This window comes from Schistocerca americana, chromosome 2, assembly GCF_021461395.2.
Source record: "Schistocerca americana isolate TAMUIC-IGC-003095 chromosome 2, iqSchAmer2.1, whole genome shotgun sequence".
Taxonomy (NCBI): Eukaryota; Metazoa; Arthropoda; class Insecta; order Orthoptera; family Acrididae; genus Schistocerca; species Schistocerca americana.
In genome coordinates this window covers 616572733-616590811 of record NC_060120.1, presented here as the reverse complement: position 1 = coordinate 616590811, position 18079 = coordinate 616572733, and the positions used below count along the sequence as shown (strand labels likewise).

General features: G+C 39.9%; 1 protein-coding gene across 1 annotated transcript in view; it reads right to left on the bottom strand.

The window, feature by feature from the left end:
• The window catches only part of LOC124594256 (insulin-like growth factor-binding protein complex acid labile subunit), a 236441-nt gene extending 219283 nt beyond the window's left edge, over window positions 1-17158 (bottom strand). Inside the window, exon 1 of the mRNA XM_047132619.1 lies at window positions 17100-17158. The gene's annotated coding sequence lies outside the window, so the exon portion shown is untranslated. The remainder of the gene's footprint in view (window positions 1-17099) is intronic.
• Window positions 17159-18079: the final 921 nt, after the last annotated feature.

Here is an 18079-nt window from a genome sequence, read left to right as displayed (position 1 = left end):
TAATGAATATGAAGAAAACTTATGCACCAGTTTTGGACCAAGTCAATAAACTGAACAATGTTGTTCAAAAATTAAAAACTTCGCATTCTGCAATAAAATCGGATGTGGAAGAATTAACATCTGACAAATCTCAAAATAAATAATCAAAAGATATTAGACGAACAGCTAGGATCTCACAAAAGGCAAATAAATATCGGAATATCCAAATGGATAACCACTAAAGAGACGGAACTAGATACAAAGATTAATGTTGCCGTCGACAACGCTGCGCAGCGCGTACGGAAGAAATGTGTTCTGGCGTACAAGCGAATTCAGACGCCACGCACAATCCGCGAGACGGACAAAAAGAACCAAACGAAGAAATGCCTTTGTGGAGGTGGGAAATGAACGCTCGCGTCCGTAATTTGGAGAAAGTCGTTTCGACGGACAGCAGAACAGAAATGAATTTTCCTATGTAACTGCCGAACGACGACAATGCACGAAAAACGATATTCGGGAATGAAGAAATATTCCAAACACCCGACTTGTCGCCAGTAAAACGTAATCACGAAGACGAGCGTATAGTCAGTTCAGCGAAGAATGAGCAAAGTTTGTTCAAGCATCGCCAGTTTCAAACATTTTCCGAGGACAAGAAGTCAATCCATCCAATTGAATTTATACGCGCTTTCAAAAATGTCTTACCCAGATACTGGTCAAAATACCAAAAAATTCAGTTCGTGATGTCACACATTACCGGTGACGCAGCCCTATGGGCTGGCGAAACCGCTGAATTATGCAACACGCTTGCTGAATTCGAGAAAGCTTTTCTTGCAAAATATTGGTCTGCAGGACCCCCAGAACGTTTGCACAAAGAAGTTTATACCCCCGGAACTGTACAAACCGAAAAAAGGGGAGCCTGCGCGTATATTTTGAACGACACATTGCGAAAACGAGATATTGGTCTGAGCCTATCTCACACAACGAAGTACTACGAATATTAAAGACAAAATTACCAATCCACCTTAGGGAAAAAGTAATAAATGTACCAGACGAAAATTTGGAGCATCTCCTTTTGGTGACCGACTCCTTAGATCTAATTCAAGAAGATGCAAAATACTACCAAACATTCACGAATAACTGCAACGGCTGCCACAGCATTGATAAGCCGAACAGTAATGAACAGAGTGAAAGTAACCAACACATAAAAGGTCAATACGACAAAGTGAATGTGCCTGCTGCGAATGACGTGAATATCGGTTACGTAGCCAATAAATGGAATCATGGCCACGGTAACTCGGGAAACGGCACTAGCCATAAGCGCAGATTCGGAGATGGAAATAATTAACATGACGCTTACCACGATAAAAGAACACCGCGGAAAAAGCCGAATGGCAATCAATGGGGTAACAACAACAGCCCTCCGAATCAGCCAAACACAGATAATCGGAACAAGAACCAATATCCGAATAATAATAAAGGCAATCAATGGTCAAACCAGCAACTAATTCTATGATTCGGTAACCAGACGCCGAATGTAATGCAAGCGGTACCCGTCATTCCAAACGCGAACGGTCAAAGTCACATTGACAGTAATCGTCCTACTACAGCGCGAGTATGTCGAGTAGTAGAACCATCTGGCCAGCAGCAACAGTCAAACTAGATCCGACCGTTCTGAACGGCCTCCCGAGCAACGTCGGATCTGCAAGTGGAGGCAACCCCACAATCAACCTGAAAACACTACATTACGACGGTGCCGAAATCAGGGACGAATTATTAGAAGAAGCTAATGTCTGTAAACATGATGATGAATACATGGTGCAAGCTGCCATTATGGTCACTATTAATGGTGTTAGTGTGGAAGCAATCATTGATACTGGTGCCACTACCAGTGTCATAAATAAGACCTTGTTCGACCAAATTACCAGCATAAAGAGATTACCTATATCGTCCGTGCAAAACTGCCAAGTTTCTGGCGCATTAGGCGCTGCGACACAGATGGTGAAGCAACAGGTGCAGGCCGATCTCTATGTAGAAGACGAGCAACTTACGTGCCACTTCTTACAAATTAAAAATTTATTGGTTCCTTGCATCCTGGGATGGGATTTTCTGCGCGGTAGAAATGCGAAAATTGATCTACCTGTGGGAAAATGCTTAGTTACAAACGCAAAAGAATTGCACTACGGTTAATTAGGACTCTAAATGTACATAACAGATACTGTCGTAATGTTATTGTTAAATTGGTAGGCCCAAGAATACTTCATATTTCTAAGGATTTCGAGACGTCAAAATCTCTGCACTCGAAAATTAATGACGCAGAAGCACCTAACAATTCAGCATCAATTGCAGCACAAGCATTCGAGTCGGCCTATCTGAAACAAGTACAGAAGAAATAACTCGCAAATCTCATTGAAGATTATATGCCTATGTTTGATAGTAAACCTGGCATCTTAAAGAACTTTGTGTATCACATGGAGATTGCCCCACACGAAACTTTTTGTAGGACATCATATGCCGTGCCGTGGAGTAAAAAAGGAAGCTATCTATTGAAGATACCGTTCAGTGACAAAGTCAAGGGGCTTTACAACCAGATAGATTTAAAAATGTGTAATGAATGATCAAATGTTAGTAAACAAAGTGCTACTTAACCACTTGAAGTAATGACCTTTATTACATGTGTACCAGTATTTGTATGTAAACAACTGTACTGTGTATCTAACTTGTATATAGATTTCGTGATGTATGTATAACTAATGCGAATCTCTTTCTTTCAGTATTTAGCTCGTAAGTTTTTTCCATTTGAATTAGTTAAGTAAATAACTTCATTCAATAATCAAAGATAACTTTTTCAAAAAGAACTTTTTTCAAATGTTATTGCTTTAATGGATATGAATAATTAGTCATGACAGGAATGAAGTTAAAGAAACATTTTAAACTTTCTTTCCAAAGTCAATGAGTAAACTCAAACTTTGAATCACTAGATGAATAGCAAATTTCATTTTTCCACTTATTTATGAAATAATTTCGATTTTTGTGCTAATGTGTTATTTGTAATTTGTATATAGAACCCCGAGATAGTCAGTCTCTAGAGAATCAGAGGTGTTGCCTTGCTTGAACCATTAGATAATACTTCCTTACGTGGTAGCCTTTTGTCTAATTTTCGTTTCAATTTTAATTTCTTAAGTAGGAAGTAAAATCGCGAGATTTTCTCTACTTGACCGAACAACGAATATAATTTGAATGAGAAAGAAATTTATGTTTTCTTTTCTGTGAATATGTAAATGGTTACGAGTAACTGAATTTTGAGTAATGTATATTTCTAATTTCATTGTAATTCTTTACGGACAGTAAAGATGATCTTCTGATCAGTGACTGTTACTGTGAAATCCAGTATATGAACCTCCAACGCGAGTATAGCTAATTGTACACAGCAGTTAACTCTCACAGACCTGTGTTTCAAAGAATACCTAGATATTGTAACTATAAAATTTGCCCAAAGTGAATACGTTGATTGAGACTTTATAAAATAAAGCGTCATCGTATTTTTCACTGAACAGTGTTTTGATTTACTGGACAATATATAAAAGCAAAGGTTGTCACAATGAACTGTGTATAAAAATAATCCTATTTAATGAATAGTGGTACCACGTCAAGTTTTGTGAGGCGATTTTTCTCCAAGATATGACAATTGGTGACATTTCGCCACACATTACTGTGAGCGAACTGTGTGAAGTGCTTCATTCAGTGACCATAAATTGCAACCAGACAGAAAGTGATCTCTGAATTTTGTGCTTTACTGCCACAAAACCGAAAACAAGTGTGATCAATAGGGCAGAATCCGCCCGGGAATTACAAATCTGATCAACTTATTAGAGACAATGTTTCGTGTGTGTAGCCGGAACATTGAGTCAACGTTCTTGCTTTGGCTTGAACGTTTCCTCGTCAGCCGCCGCTAGCCTCGCCTGAATTATTGTTGAAAAGGTTTACGCAGCGCTGTGCGGATCCAACTAATGTTTGCCGAACCGTACGTAGAGAGACTTCGCGCGCAACGGCTATCAATCGCGCTCCGCGCTCTGTGAAGCGTTGTGGATGAAAGTCATTCGTCATTCCTGTGGTGTCACCGCAAGACACCACACTTGCTAGGTGGTAGCCTTTAAATCGGCCGCGGTCCGCTAGTATACGACGGACCCGCGTGTCACCACTGTCAGTGATTGCAGACCGAGCGCCGCCACACGGCAGGTCTAGAGAGACTTCCTAGCACTCGCCCAGTTGTACAGCCGACGTTGCTAGAGATGGTTCACTGACAAATTACGCTCTCATTTGCCGAGACGATAGTTAGCATAGCCTTCAGCTAAGTCATTTGCTACGACCTAGCAAGGCGCCATTATTATTTGCTATTTATCTTGTGTGCATGTACCATCAGACCGATGTTCACCAATTATGGATTAAAGTTAGGTATTCCAGCAGCTACGTATTATTTTTACTGGACTCAACTCCTTTAACTGTTCCAGACCTCACGCCAGCCAACGTGAGCTTAAACGCGTGCCTTTCGGCTACCAATCATAGTGGCTTGGCTGTCTTGCCAAGTCACAACAATTCCATCACGTGAAAATTTAAATAGAAGGCTGTTATGAAACATAACCACAAAACATACACTACACACTCAGTAAAGTTATAAAGTATACTTTGATTGAAATCTGCTTAATTCACCGTAACACAAATTTCAATACAACTGTATTGTAAAATATTTCAGATTTTTCCTGTTACAATTTGTGATGTGTTGTGTAACCATAATCCAGAGTAATATTCTTTTCCGTACCAATATGCCGTTAATAGCAAATAAGGTATATTTATTGTTCTGTGATCATGTAATCAATTGAGATTTGAGTTGAAATATTTAAGGATTCATAAGAAAATATCAGCATAGTTGACCACCAGTTCAGTGAATTGACTTTAAATATTTACTACCTGGTAATATTCTATAAAGCATAACTTCCAAATAGTGCAACCTAAAAGGTAGTGAACTCCAAAGTAAAAGGAATTTTACTGAACACTCAATAATTCTGCAATATACAACCACTATTTGAAAATATCATAAAGTCCTGATTGTGATATAACTCGTAGACAAGCGCAACCCTCGACTCACGGCGGCGTTTTTTTTTAAAACGGTTTTCTTTTTCCCGGACCCTCCCCCGAAATTTAACCAAACAGTAGTCCAAATGTGAAGGTGCACATGTCAGTGATAGAAAGCGACTGGAAGATAAACAATAAACATTGTAAAGGGAACGTAAACCCTATGATCAATTGAAATAACTGATACCTGTCTATGACTAATCAGGGGATTTATTGTTACCAAAATTGGACGGTAATTTCAAAATATTGTAAATAGTTTTCAAATTCCCGTCCGCAGGGTGATGTAATATTGTGCCCCGCCCGCGACGTAATAACATACTATTTTCCTTTCCTATCGAAATATCAAGAGTTAAAGATATAATTTAACCACTGATTCAATGAATCAATATGTACGCCCAGGACAATGAGAGCGGCGTAGCATAATCATCTGTATTTTGTTCTATATAAGAATGCGCGCTCTTCTTTTCTTTCTCTTCTTTAGTCGCGCGCTTTCCGACAGCATCTTACGCTATCAGACTCTTATTTTCTTCCGTTTTGTTCAAATGAACTGAAATTGTATTCCTGTTAGGAATTTGTTTAATTGTGGCATTATTATCGCCAATTTCGATTACTCATATGACTTTACTATGAATGCTTTTTTCTATCGTTCCAGAGTCAGGCTAAGGTTACTGTAATTTCTACGTATTTCGCCGGAATACGGCAAAAATTCTTTGTTATGTTCAAAACTGTAAGATTAATACACGAGATGTCAGATGTCTGTATAAAAAGCTTCTTTCGTTAAATAATAATTGTTTAATTTGGCATTTCTGCTTTCATTTCATAGTAACGATCATCAATCCCCAATTTATAAATGTTACAGATTTTGCTTTACTACATATTTTCTTACGTTGCCAACGCGAGACGAGAAGACAGTAACTTCCCTGAGATTATAGAAACCCAAATTAAACGTTTTTCAGTACGCCACGAGTCTACCGACCTTCACTTCAAACAATAAAAAAGGTAAAAAAACAGTAGGTTTAACTAAGGACTGAAGTGATTTTCTTACGAAGTTGATAATATTGTGTGCATTTTCTGACAAAAATTAATTTTCATTAGAGAGACTAAGAAAGTGGCCTATGTGGGCGTGTGAAATATTTAGGTTCATTTTACTTTTCATTTAGTAGATTTCCTTTTAATTAATTATTTGTAATAATTAGTAACAATTATTATTATTACAGACTTTTTAGTGTTTCCTAGTTATAATGACCTTGGGAAGCTTCTTTCCTTAGCTGCTACTGCATCACTCAGTTGCTGCTTTGCCTCTTCTTTTGTCGTCTGGGTTACGCTTCCTCTAAGATTGGGGAATCTTTTCAATGTTTTTCTGAAAATCACTGAATGTTAACTGTGAGGTACTCGGTTTACCCAACTCAGCAGAATCAATTACATCTGTGATCACGGATATAGTGTTTGTTTCTGTCAGTAATAAATTGGCGGCATCGGGTATGGTAACAGACACTTGTGTTGAGTGCTGCTCAGGTGTTTCTCGATTAACGTTCTCGACTGGTCCGTCTGTAGTATCGGCTGGAGCATACATCCAACCAGGGCAGACATTTGGGTTGAAAGGGGTAATCCATGTGCTACGGAACCCTTCTACGGATATACGAAGAGTGGCAGCGTTGATGAATGCTGCAACATACAATTTACCCAGCACGACCTGGATGGCTCAGAAGTTAATTTTTAGTTTTAATAGAGTAGTATGTGCTTACAGGGGTACTGAACTGACTTCCAATGGGTACAAGTGATTTTTTGTACGTACTGGAAAGCACAGCAAAATTACATTAACTCATCTGAGCCAAGAAATTAGTCCCAGAATCTTTGCGTAAGTTGCTTGGCTGTCCCAAGAGAAGAACAGGTTTTTCTTCTGATGGTCAGGCAAAATCAATCAATAATTGGAATCATCTATCGATAATTTCCTTCTGCAGCCACCCAGATAATTGGTGTGCAGCAATACTTCCAGGGAATGTCTCGTCCAGGAGTTCTGGTTCTGCTCCTTCTCTAGGGAAAACATTACATTGTTGTCATGAAATCACCAGTAGCACTCATGCAAATTTTCGCAATGACGAGAACCCCTCGTTTAGCTGAGGAGAGATACCAACTTGCCTCTTTCCTTTAAGCGCCAAGCATCTGGATGTTTTCTTGGGCACAGTTACAAAGCCCATTTCGTTGACGTTGCAGATCCTGTCTGGAGTTAGGTCGCGCTCATCATAAATCTGCTTTAGTAGCGAAAAGAAACTGAGCACAGCAGGCTGATTGAAACTCATACCACGAGCCTTAGACATGGGCTCAGGAGCATGGAAACTCACATGTGGATGACGTTCTAGATATGTATAAAACCAAGCTTGCCAACCATCTGTTTCAGTTTGCTGACAGTGTGAGCAAGTCCATTTCTCTCAGATAATTCATACGCTAGCCTGCAGAGTTCATTAAGACAGATCCTGTCTGGAGTTAGGTCGCGCTCATCGTAAATCTGCTTTAGTAGCGAAAAGAAACTGAGCACAGGAGGCTGATTGAAACTCATACCACGAGCCAGAGACATGGGCTCAGGAGCATGGAAACTCACACGTGGATGACGTTTTAGATATGTATAAAACCAAGCTTGCCAACCATCTGTTTCTGTTTGCTGCAAGTGTGAGCAAGTCCATTTCTCTCAGCTAATTCATACGCTAGCTTGCAGAGTTCATTAAGACTTGGGCCAAACAATCTATTTTCTATGGTAATGACATGGCCAATTAACTCTTCCCCTTGTGGAAGAGAGAATGTCGCCTTATATCGACCCAAACCTTTATCCGCACGTCTCTGCACAGATGGCAACCCATTGATTACTTTCGATACTCTTGCTTGCAGACTACTACATGTAACTCCATATTCCTGCAGTGCCTTCTAAAACATCCTTAACGGCGAGGTTCATACTTTACACACGCCATGAGTGTCGTTCAGTTGTTCTTATGTGTTTTCCCATTTTACCAACCAATCAGAAAAAGAAAAAAATTGTTTCCATTGTACAGGACTAATCTGAATTAAGACGAATAAAAAAAGACATTATTAGTTGGTTATGTGGGTCACAAACTGGTGCATCCTCCTATTTCTTTATGAATTAATCTGAATAGAAAGTAATACAATGTTCCATTTGCGGCCTGTGAAGTAATACTTGTAAGCACTTTCACATTTTCCCTAGAATTCAAATTTCTCAAAAAGAAGAAATTAATTTTTGGTCTATTTAAATAATTATACACTTATTCATTTCTTTACGAACCAATAAAAAATAAGAAAACACTGTAATTTTCTCGACATATGCAGTAACGAACTTTTGCTATTTTTTTTCTTTACCTTCAAATGGAAATAAAAAAAATCATAAGCCAAATGGAATAAAAAGTAAGAGAATGCTTTATTTGTAAGTTGTGCAAATCATGGAGTTTAGTTGGTTAAAATGGAACACTATCAAGTTCTGCCCAACCATGTAGTATCCCATTTTGGCAAATTCTGCATTGTAAAGCAAATATTCGCGGCGATGGCGACTATTCCAAGGTTATGAAACTATTATTTCGCACTAATAAAGGGCGATAATAGTGTATTATTAATAACAACTTACCTTCTCCCATTATTTAATATGAGTAGGTGGAAACAGCACTTAAGCTGGAGAAAATAATTTAATAAAACTTGCTAATTATTAAGTTTGAAGCACACAAGCCATTAAACAAAGGACAGCAAACATTTGCTCACTGGAGACTGATGATGTCATGGGAGGAAGTAGTAGAGTGCAAAAACCAGTAGATAGCAGCCGCAACTGGAGAGATAGGGAGGGTACTTTTTTTCAAAGTAGCCTGTTTTGGCAAACTCTCCCCTTTCTATGAGGACTATTCCTTTGGAAACACGCACAAAAAAAAAAAAACAGTAGCCATCACCTCACCAGATGACAAAATGGCCTTTGCCTTCTTCAATGAACGTTCCCCAGGCTTTATCCATTGTTTTGACTACTGTTTTGACTCTTGTGAGTAATGGTTGATCCAAATTTCAAGTCACAAAGCGGCACTAAAAGTCTTGGGGATTGCAATCAAACATAGCCAGGCACTGTGTTGAAATATTCTGCTGGATGCACTTTTGGTCGACCATGAGCAATCGCACCACCCACCTCACACAGAGCTTCTTCACAGCCAATTCTCGATGAGGATACTACACACTCGCTCAGCTGATATTCCTACAGCCTCAGCAATCTCACGAACTATTATTCAGAGGTCTTGCTACACGATATCGTGGATTTTGTCAATGGTTTCCTTTGTGACGACGTCAGTTGGATGGCTGGAGCGCACTTCGACTTTGGTGCTTGTCCAACCACATTTAAATTCATTAATCCAAAAGTAAATGGTCTTCAATGATGGTGCACAGTCCACGTTAACTTCATCCAGTTCTGTTTTGATTCGTGCAGCAGTCCAAACCTTCAAATCAAAATGTTTAATAACAGCACAAAACTCAGTTTTCTCCATTTTCGATCGCAGTTGACACACTGACCAATTCAGATGACTGTCAACAGTGAACTTATACTGTACATGTTGAAATTATTTGTACAACCCTTACAATAATCAAGCTTGCCAATTATGAAGGCACGACAGTTTTGTTGTTCCATTCTTTCGTGGAAATTTACCAGACTTACCAAATCACGCTACAATCCTGTTGAAATGTAAGCCCAGGATGGCATGCCATGAAGGAAATAAAACAGGGCTTAGAATTCATCGATATACAGCTGTGCTGTAAGGGTGCCACAAATAACAACCAAAGGGATCCTGATATGAAATGAAATGGCAATCCTGGTTGATGGGCCATAGGGCAGGCGACAGTCAGGTTGGTATCCCTCCACAGTCCCAGGCGTCCTTAGACACGTCCTTGCTGGTCATCAGGGCTCAGTTCAATGTGGGGTTTATCACTTAAAGACAACTCTACTCCAGTTAACAACATCCCAGGACTTATGAGAAGTGCAGACGTGTCTGGACACGCCCTGGACTGCTGTGGGATACCAACCTGACTGTCACGGTTCGAAAATAAGGACTGATGATCTGGGATGCCATTTATTTCACAGCAGGACCCATTTGGTAGTCATCCATGACACCTTGACAGCACAGTGGTATGTCGATGATACTCCACCCATTTTGTTACCCTCCATGGTAAACCATTCTGAGCTTACATTTCAGCAAGAAAATACATCCCTGTGAACGGCGAGAGTTTCTACTGCTTGTATTTGTGCATGCCAAACCCTACTTGGTCAGCAACATCGCCAGATCTTTCGCCAATTGAGAACGTTTGTAGTGTCATAGGCATGGTCCAACAACCAACTTGGGATTCTAATGCTCTAGTGCAACAACTTGACAGAATTTGGCACAACATCCCTCAGGATAGCGTCCAACAACTCTAACGATCCACACCAAACCGAATAACTGCCTTCATAAGGGCCAGAGGTGGACTGGTGTATTATTGACTTGCTTAATTTGTGTAGCTCTTTCTCTTGAATAAATTATCTAATTTTTCTTTAATTGAAATCATTTGTTTGTCTTTACATGTACATTATATCTATTGATTTCCATTCCTTTCAGATAATTCCTTTGTGGTGCATCTTTTTTTTTTTTTGTCTTACAGTGTATTAACATTTCAGTATAAAGGTACAAACAGTAATTGTTCTCCTTAAAAGAAATGAAAAGCTCATGGTGAATAAAGGCCAGAAAACCAGGAGAAGACGGTGAGAAGGTTTCGAGAAAAAATAAATTTCGAGACCAGTGCCCAAATAATCCTACTTTTTAGATATGGTTAAGACATCTTCCTCATAATGGATTCAAATGTAGGTGTGCTGCATGTAATGTGGAAATATGTGGAAAAAGTGAACTATATAAGCATTGAGTATTGTATTGTGTATTGAACTGGGGACTTACAAACGATGGAAAGGTTATGTCCCTGCCGTAGCCCTCAGTGTTTCACAACCCTGCAACAGGCTACAGCAGTCCACTCACCCCACCTCTGCCCCACACTGAACGCAGGGGTTATTGTGCGGTTCAGCCCCCAGTGGACCCCCCCCCCCCCCTCCCCAGGAATGTCTCATACCAGACGAATGTAACCCCAAATGTTTGCGTGGTAGAGTAATTATAATCGACGTGTATGTGGAATGATCAAATATGTGTGAATTTCTAAGGGACCAAACTGCTGAGGTCATTGGTCCCTAGACTTACACACTACTGAAACTAACTTATGCTAAGAACAACACACACACACACACACACACACACACACACACACACACACCAATGCCTGAGGGAGGACTTGAACCTCTGGCGGGAGGGGCTGTACAGTCCGTGACATGACGCCCTAGACTGCGTGACCGCGTACGTGGAGACAGTGTTCACACAGCAATCGCCGACATAGTGTAACTGAGGTGGAATAAGCGAAACGAGCTCGCATTCGCTGAGGCAGATGGAAAACCGCCTTAAAAACCATCCACAGGCTGGCCGGCACACCGGGCGGATTCATGGCATGCCTTCCCGCTCGGGAACCAGCGCGTTAGACCGCACAGCGGGCTGGGCAGGCAACTATACAAGCATACTCGAAGACAGAAACATATAAAGTTAGTCAAAACTTTTGTGGTTACACCGCCACAAATAGGGTTGCTGACTGACGTTCTCAGGCAGAAGAGTGAAATGTCTGTTACTTGAACTACAGTTCAGTATAGAACATGTTACAAGGTGTACACATTGTATTTTGTTGTGTGCAAATAAATGCTTTACATCCGTATATCATGTTGGGTGTATTAAAAGTGTGTTCCCCAATCCTATATTTGGGAAAATACCTACATCAGAAGATCGTGTGTTCAAATCACCTCTCGGTCACCAGTATAGGTAGTTTCTATCGTGTATGATACAGGGAACGTACCAATAATACACCAGATATTATAACTGTAACCTTGTAACAAGTTATAGAGCAAACTGCCAATCCCAGCCATTGATATTCCACTACTCTTTGCAAGAATGCTAGTCAACAATCCTGAGGCCCTGCTGAAAAGGAATATCGCCAAGCTTTTTATATGAACATTTTAAAACCTTTTAAAATAAAACATACGTTATTAACATTCCACTTTTTATTCTTTCTTCGTATCTACATATTTGCAGCCCTATGCCGCGAGAGGGTTCCGAATTGTAGCATATAACATGGTGGTGTGTAACGTCTCTGTGTCGGTGTGTGAGAAGCAATGTGCTTTAATTGAGATTCGAATCCAAAGAGTTCGTCCACTCATGGAGCACCCTCTACTTCAGCATGACAAAGCAAGACCACACATCAGCACTACGACAACTGCAATAATCTGACACCTTGGGTTCACTGTCATGATCATGCTCCACAAAGTCCCAACTTGGCACCACCCGGTTTTCATCCGTTTCCAAAACTTTAGGAACGCCTTCGAGTACTTCACTTTGATAGTGATGCAACTGTGCAGAGGTTAGGTTGTGTCTCCAACAATGTCAAACCTTCTACAGCGACAGTATGACAAACTGGTGTCTCGTTGGGAGAAAAGCATTCATCACCATGGTGACTATGTTGGGAAATAAATATAGATATGAAGAATAAATCTGTAGAATGTTAATAATGTTTGTTTTATTGAAAAAGCTTTGAGAGATTTCACATAAAAAATTCTTAGGAATTACTTTTCGGCACGCCCTTGTATTTGTGGCGGTGTGCCCATACTTTCACGACCAAGCTATCCATAAGTAGATACATAGCTAAAACGGAAATAACCCATTAACAAATCAGTCAAAGAAACACACCCCCTCCCCCAACCCGCGGAACATAATGTTGCATTCCAGATTGTTGATCATTTAATCACCCCAGAGAATCATGTATTTTCTGATTCTAAAGTAGCTTAGAACATTTAAGTGAAAAGGCCGAAGTGCACCAACTTCATAAATGAAATTTTTGCTGAAGTAGAAACAATTGAATTTGTTGATATCAAAGATACGCTCTCGTAAGTGTTGTAGGATGGAAGCTCATACATAAGCTTAGATAAATTGCTGTGTGTTGTGGTCAGGTATGTCTGTAGTTTCAGGTATGATTAGAACAGGACTTCTAGAATTCATCATGATCCAAATAACTAATATTGTCGGCATTTCGTGTGATGGAATCAATTTAATTGTTGGTATCGGAGATTCTTTCGTTCCTCTCCTTAAACATGAGGTGCATCATGTCATAATGTAATGCATTAGTCATTCAGCACCCTTAGTAGGTAGTAAAGCTCGTGAGAATCTCCCTCATGCCGAAGAAAACGTTCTAAGAAATATATCTTCTTATTTATATTACCGTTCCAAGCGTTGTTGCATAATTAGTTGAGATCCAAGAGTTTATGAACATGGAAAAGAATAAGATACTGAAACGAGCAACTACAAGGTGGCTAGCAATGCACCAATGCCTATGCTGCGTAGTACGTAACTGGTCTGCATTACTGTGCTTTTTTAATGTAGCTGCATTTGAGGATAAACTAAAAAGTGCTGATTCAGTCATGAGTGATCTAAATAACCTTATCACCAAAGCTTAACACTTGTTTCTGAAATGTGCTTTTAATTTTCTCTTCGATGCTGTCTTCCAGAGTCAAAAGACTCTTATTCATTTCCTAGAAGAAAATTCTGTTCAACTTCTTACAGAAACATGTCAGAAATTTTTGTCAATAAGAGCAAACTACTATTTCCAAGTCGTCCTCAAAATTTTCTTCCCTTAAGTTACGTGTATATAGGGCCCAAGTGTGAAACATTGCTTAAGGGACCCACCTGCTTCTGGTGTTGATGAAATTAGAAAGAGATGACTGGAATTTTGTGTGTATGCGTTGAATAAATATAAACACTTTTGGCAATTAGGGATCCAATGTATGCAGCAATGAAATTTTTGTGCCCTACTATAGCACTGGGAAAGCATAGGTCCGGACTTACAGAATTAAAACAGGGCAAAAAATCACTTTTACTTTGTGTTTGCTAAGGATCCCTCCTATTCTTGATGATAGGCTTCCCACATAGAGTAATCTGGAGAACGAACTTCCAAACATGAACATAGCATTTGAACCAATTTGTATTTTCCACAGCAGATACATATTATCAATAAAACCAACGCTGGGCTAAGGAATGCAGAAGAAGACATGGAAAGTTTTAAATTCATGGCTTTTCTGCCATATGTGAAAAGCCTACTGTCAAAAATAGAGCCAGCAAAAACAAAGTAAAAGTGATTTTTCGCCCCCTCCCCTTCCCTCAAAACAGCAGCACTCCTGGGTTCCATTAAAGATTTTTTGTGGCTTTGGAAGTCTGGGGGTTGCAAGATCCCCTGTGAGTGTGATCTTTCACCCATTGGACAGACGACATGTATAGTCCACAAAAGATACACACAATACTGCAGCAGTGTGCGATTTGCAGGGGGGGGATTTTCCCCCCTCTGCATCAGACCATCCCCTCCTCTGGTTTTAGTTTACGCATCCCAACCTGGGATGTTTATTTCCCACGCACTGGAGTAAAACTTTACATATAATTTAAATTTGTGGAGCTGAACACTGAAAGTTTTTAATACAGTCTTACTATTAATACTATTAATATGTTTGGTTATTAATTTTGAAAAAGTGATATGTAGCAGTTAAGCATTTCAAAATCTGTTTCTCTCCTCTATCACCTCCTACCACCTCCGTCACTCTCCCCTTCGCTAAGGTCAATTTCTCTTCCCCTCTAAGTCAATCTCCTCCTCCTCCCCCCTCTTTCTGTCCCTGTGACATCCAACATTTACGTATTGAAAGCAGTAATTTGCGTCTACAATTGTCGTAAGGACAATGCTGAATGTTTCTTTGTAGTTGATGTATTCACTTCCAGTATTCGGAGGACATGTAATTTGCACATGTTTGCCATATATGCAGTGAAGGAAATTCCACTTCACTTAGAAATTTCTTGCTACCTTATGCCATTCTTCAGTATACTTTGGAATCTGAAAAGTAAAACATACTCATTACTTTCCCTATTTTTTCAGACTGATGACACAGAGGACACAGTATCAAAAGATGACGGCGATGAAGCTCTTGAAGAACATGTACCTCCCACATATGTCAAGCACATATTTTAAAATGTCCTTTTTAAAGCGGCCTTGGGGGAGATTGAACAGCAAACTCCGAGCATCGAAACATTGGTTGCAAAACCTAGCTGTGAAATTGTATATGTGGACAATAATAATTGTGACGAATTTGTTCAAACAGAAACAGAAGAGCTCGAGTTAATTCGATTTTAGAAATAAGTATTTTTAACAGTTCTTTAATACCCATTTTAATTTGCTTAAAATGCCAATAAAACATTACTTAATGAAATCAGTATTGAATGTTGCGTGCTTACCTTTGTGTAATAAAATTGCTTCACATACTTGTGGCACTATGAGGGAAATAGCAGAATATGATACTTTAAATAAATACATTAGTGGTGCAAGTACCAAGTAGGCCGCCGCTGCGATCACTTTATCATCCATTATACTGCAAGACCGACACACGTGTGGCACAAACTCTGTTGCTTTGGTATAAATTAACTTGCCGCATGCAAAATACGCCGCAAGATGTTGCCTGTTGTAGCATGCTACAAGAGGACGCACGCCACATTTCCGTAGCATGCCACAATGTTGCAAGACGTCGCCCCAGCGCAAACGAGGCTTGAGAGCCAGGTCTGTATCGTATGGTGGATGTGATGTGTTGCGTACGAAACTAAAACCTGCAATCAGATCCAAACGTCGTGGAAAACTGTGAAGAGGTGTCATCCTGCAGCAAGATAACGCTCGCCCACATTCTGCCAAACTGACAGCCGACGCAATAAAGGAGTTGAGATTCTTGGTGCTGGAACATCCACAATACAGTCCAGACCTGGCTCCAAGCGATTTTCACATGTTGGGCCCTTAACGGAAGCACAACAGGGAAGAAGATTTGAAAGTGATGAAGACGTTATTGCTGCGGTGCAAAATTGGTTACAGATGCAACCGAAAAACGTATTTTCTGATGAAATAAAAAAAAAAAAACTCGTAAAACGTCGGGAAAACTGCATTGAAGTCCAGGGAGGTTACGTAGAAAAATAACGCATGTTTCGGTTTTCTATCATCAGAATAAATGCAGCTTTTTGAATTCCCTCGTATACCTGTATGTAGATGATTTTGTAAGTAAGCTTTACCTATAATGTACTATTAAAGATATAACAAGGGTTGGCTTTTCTGATAGTGCATACGCGTGAATAGTGAGTTTCGGCATTAACATCTATTTATAAATAACTGTTTAGCCATGGGTAACGCCACGGTCTAAGCTAGTAACATATATAATTATACTAACCCGCTAAGACATCCACACCCCCCCCCCCCCCCCCCCCCCCAACTGGTAAAAGCACAAATCGCACACTGTACTGCAGGTACACCCAGCTCTTACAATCCAATAAATCGGCGGTGGCAGAGCACTGTATTAACACTGGGCACTCTGTGGTGTATGAAAACATCAAAATTTAGCTCTCGACTTCATCTTTTGGGACTCAATAGTAAAAGAAGCAAATTAAATTCGGTAGGCGACGAATTCAACTAAGAAAGATTGCTTCAGATTGAATAAATCATGGAATCCACCACTTTTTGCAATAAACTCACAAAGATGTCGCCACAGTGCAGCTGCAGATCTATAGTTGAAGTCACGAACGATGGCGGTCAGGTTTAGGCTTGTTCTGCGCACCTACATCACGTATTCTCCACCAGCCAATTAGCGTTCAGTAGTGTTTTGAGCGCTCTGCTGTGAATGCTGTAGCTAATGTGAACATTAAACGTGATCGGATCGTAGCGAGTTGTTTAGTGAATTTCGATTCCACTTGTTGCGAACTGTCATCGCAGATTGTCGGTGTAAGTGATAAATTCTGCATAAGCAAGCGAGAGACATAGTTTGCAGGATATACACTTACTTCAAACAGGAAAACACGCGCATGCGTGTACCGCAACTGTCGATTAGAATCGTCAACAATCCAACCCCTGTCTGTGCCTCGACATGCGCGAGCCGCCATCTTTCATGGATCTGACTGTATATCATGTAGGTGTTGTATCTTGAAAGTGTCTCGCGCCACTGCAACGCCTGCCTGCACTGACGTTTCGGACCGGAACTGACATAATGTGACCATATCCACGTGCCTTATCGGAACACTTCGCTACATGTATACTACCATCATAGACCATGTTACATATGGTCTGTGGCTCCCATTCTGAAAGTATCTGCCACCGTAAGATGGTGGTAACTGCTAGACATGTCTGTACTTGCCTACTTTTCATATCGCTTGCTTTGTTATTTCTTAGTTTTTAATTTGTTGGTGGAATGTGCTTCTTCTTACGTAGTTTATGCTGTCAACGAGATGAATATGGTTCAAATAGTCTATTCCTTGCCTATTACGTTAGCTAAAAAATAAAATAAATGAATCTCCATAACGTAAGTACAAGGTGAAGATAGAACATCTAAATTATAAAACATAGGCTTAGAGGAGTTTCTAGGCTTCCATCCTTGTTTGTATGATGAAAACTCGCTTAGCTGCTGCCAAATTACCCCAGTATATGACCCTATATTTAAGGTGGGAAAGAAAGTAGATAGGATCCTCTTAATTGTTTTTCACGTGGCTTCCATATTCTTAATATTATTGAAGCTGACGCTATTTACAGTTGCCTTCACACTGAGAGACGGATTGATAATTATACTGAATCAGACAGTAGTCATACAATTAGTTCTCAAATTGACATGGTTAACACACATTTATTACGTACACAGCGAGTTATTAAAATGACTCCATCCTTCACAAAGTAGAAACCACTGTAAGTAAAAAACAGTTGCTTACAAGCTACACTTTCTTCTGTTAAAATTTTCTTGTTTGTATTTATTGGAAGTTGCGCAGCTGAATAA